Source organism: Arvicanthis niloticus, chromosome 23 (genome assembly GCF_011762505.2).
Source record: "Arvicanthis niloticus isolate mArvNil1 chromosome 23, mArvNil1.pat.X, whole genome shotgun sequence".
NCBI classification, from domain to species: Eukaryota; Metazoa; Chordata; class Mammalia; order Rodentia; family Muridae; genus Arvicanthis; species Arvicanthis niloticus.
In genome coordinates, this window is record NC_133430.1 from 38394926 (window position 1) to 38397927 (window position 3002).

The following is a 3002-nucleotide window of genomic DNA, read 5'->3' on the forward strand; positions in this document are numbered from 1 at the left end:
TGCATGGCTGGCAGTGGGCCTCTGGAATGCTTACCTGGGGCAGGGGGAGTACTTACTCCTCAGGTATTTGTTGTGAGGGTTAAAGGAAATTGTAGAACAGTTGACATATGGGAGATATTCAATAAATAGCAACAGTCTTAAGTAGCTGATACTTTCTTATACCTCGACAAATTTTCTTTTTTTTTTTTTCCAAATTATATTTTATTAGGATCAGGTTTTGTCTACAGAGTTGCTTGTGGCCATAGGGACCAGAAGACAATCTCAGATCCTCTGAATCACCACTTACAGTTGGTTGAAAACTCCCCTGTCTGTGCTTGTTACTTAGAGTTCTTTGAGAGAGCAGTAATTGTTTTGAAGCTGAGTTCCCACAAACTGAGTCTTTAAAAAGAAAGTCTTTATTGTTTTTCCTTCTCTGATGAGTAAACACTCATGTTTGATTTCTCCTTTCCTCTGGCCCCAGTCATCTCTTCTTCTCAGTCCAATGCAGACATGTTTCTCCAGAGAAATCCAGTTGGGCTTTGCTTAGGGCCAGCATCTAAATTAAATCTCAGTTTCCAAGACATCAGACAAAAACTAAACAAGAACATCAATAGGGTGGATGTCCAGTAGAATATCCCAGACAGCAGTGCTGCCCTTCTCCCACCGGCCAGTCTAACATATTACAGCTGTTTCAAATCCCGAGCCACCACACTGCCTTTCCCCAGATTCACTGTAAATGCTCTTGAAATACCATTCTCTAACCAGAAGTCAATGGTAACCTCACAGGTTGTTGCTGTTGGATAGAGATGTAGGCCATAGCTGGCTAGCTCCTGAGAGGACTTTAGGCTCCAAGAAAGAACACTGTGTAGAAGCCAGAAAGTGGAATGCCTCAGCCACCAAGTGGGGATGTGACTCCACCATTGACTTCCACCCTGAGGTCTCAGAGACCTCAGAAGCATGGACTGAAATGAAATCCAGTGCCTGAGTCTTCAGTTGCTTTGTGCTGTGGAGGTCAGCCAGCATGAGAGTGTTTGCAGCATTCTCCACAGACAGATTCCTGTAGAGGGCATCCTCACACAGGACCTTCAAGCCCTCCAGGCCATATTTGTCAGCAGCTGCCAGCACACCAGTGGCCATGGAGTGGCTGTGGAGTTGTGGCACCTTCCCTGCATAAATGAAGCCCATCATCTCCTTGAAGACTTGGGGATCTAGGTCTTGGATCTCAACACGGTTCGTTAGGCTTTCCTTCATTTCATGTTCAAACATGGCTCTGAAAACTGGAGAACGAGCTGCTAGGATGGCCTTGTGAGCCCTGAATTCATGGCCAGCCACCAACAGGCAACAGTCTGTGAAGAGAGATTTCTCCCACAGCTCCCCTAGGTCATCTGTCAACTTGTTCCTCAAATCCTTGATTGCAAGTGTTATGTTCTGTCTTGGCATACTAAAAAAAAGCTCCTACTATGTCCACCTTGCAGCAGAGAGTGAGCTGGTCTTGAGGGAGAAACCAATGCAGATTGGAGAGAATCTGATCTCGAAGAATGAACTTTTTGAATCCCCTGTGTTGGTATTGCAGAAAGCTTACAACCTGGGGGCTCTTCATACATTGATATTTCTTTCCTTGGGAATTTATGATCCAGAACTTGAACTTTGCCCAAACTGGTCTCTTTGGACAGCTGACCAACACCAGGAAAACTGACAGGTAATCTTTGCTTTCAACATCAACCCCGTTTGGATATACTCTCAAACAGAATGCCACTTTGCCACTGGCCTCTACTGAGAACACTAGGCTACTGATGTTTCTCTGAACTCCCCCCATGCAAAATGAAAAGTTGCTAATGGTACATTTGTAACCGAATTTCTTAACATTGGTCTGTGTGGAGCCCCACCTCTTGGCTTCCGAGTCCCTTGACATTTCTGCTGGAGGTAGTTTGGGTTTTAAAGTTGATTTAGTCCACGAGGTTTGAAGTCTCAGGAGTTCTTCAGTATATACTGGAATTCTGAAGAATTAGGGCCTAACGTCAGTGAAGAAATGGGTTTGCTGGGAAGAAGAAAGGGAGCAGTCATAGACCTCGACAAATTTTCAAGTGCTTTAAATATGCTAATTTATCGTACCTGTGGTAGTACTGTAAACTGGGTACAGATGAGGAAACTCAGGAACAAAAGGAAAGCAACTGGGTAATAAGGAAAGGTCAAGACTGAGCACATCTCCAGGGCTTAAACTGTATGGCAAACACCACCCCACTCCCCTCCCCCCACTCCACTCCACTTACTTGCCACCCCACTCCCCTCCCCCACCCCACTGTTTCATTCACTGTAGCCTTCTCTGCCCATCCTACTCCATCCCTCTCTACCCACTCCGCCCTGCTTCATCTTACTCCACCCTACCTTGTCTTACCCCACTCCATCCATCTTGCCCCATCCCACTCCATCTCACACCATTCCATTCCGCTGCACTGGGTCTCCGGAGGCAGATCCTCCATGGAACGTTTGATCACAGCAGACACTGCTGATGTCTTCCCAATAGTCATTCTTGCCTTTCTCGTTTGTAATGTTCATTTGAAAAGGAAAAGCTCCCTCAGATTTCTTTGTAACCAGGATGGGCTTGTGACTCAGTTCTGGCCTGTGAAATGTACCCAAAGGGACAGACTCAAGTGACACCCACACTTCTTCACCACTTCCTCCTCCTGCCTAATTGTGGTCATGATGCCTGGAGGTGAGGGACCCTTCTTGTGAACCAGAAGAGGAAAGTCACATGTATGGAAAACCACTCAGTCCTATGCTGCTGACCCCGAGCCTTTCAGAGGAAGAAAAGTTAATTAATTCTGAGTCTATTTTCTGTTATCTACAGCCAGTAGCAGTTGTTATTGAAAGAAAACCTGTCCTTGAAGGGTCTTCAGAGTGTGTGTGTGTGTGTGTGTGTGTGTGTGTGTTGTTGTTGTTGTTGTTGTTGTTGTTGTTGTTGTTGTTATTGTTGTTGTTATTGTTGCTTCATTAATCTCTGAGCCTCACTTTAACATTCATAT

At 45.4% G+C, this 3002-nt stretch overlaps 1 pseudogene; it reads right to left on the reverse strand.

The window, feature by feature from the left end:
* Positions 1–759: 759 nt before the first annotated feature.
* LOC143436586 (TD and POZ domain-containing protein 1-like) lies at positions 760–1891 on the reverse strand (annotated as a pseudogene).
* Positions 1892–3002: the final 1111 nt, after the last annotated feature.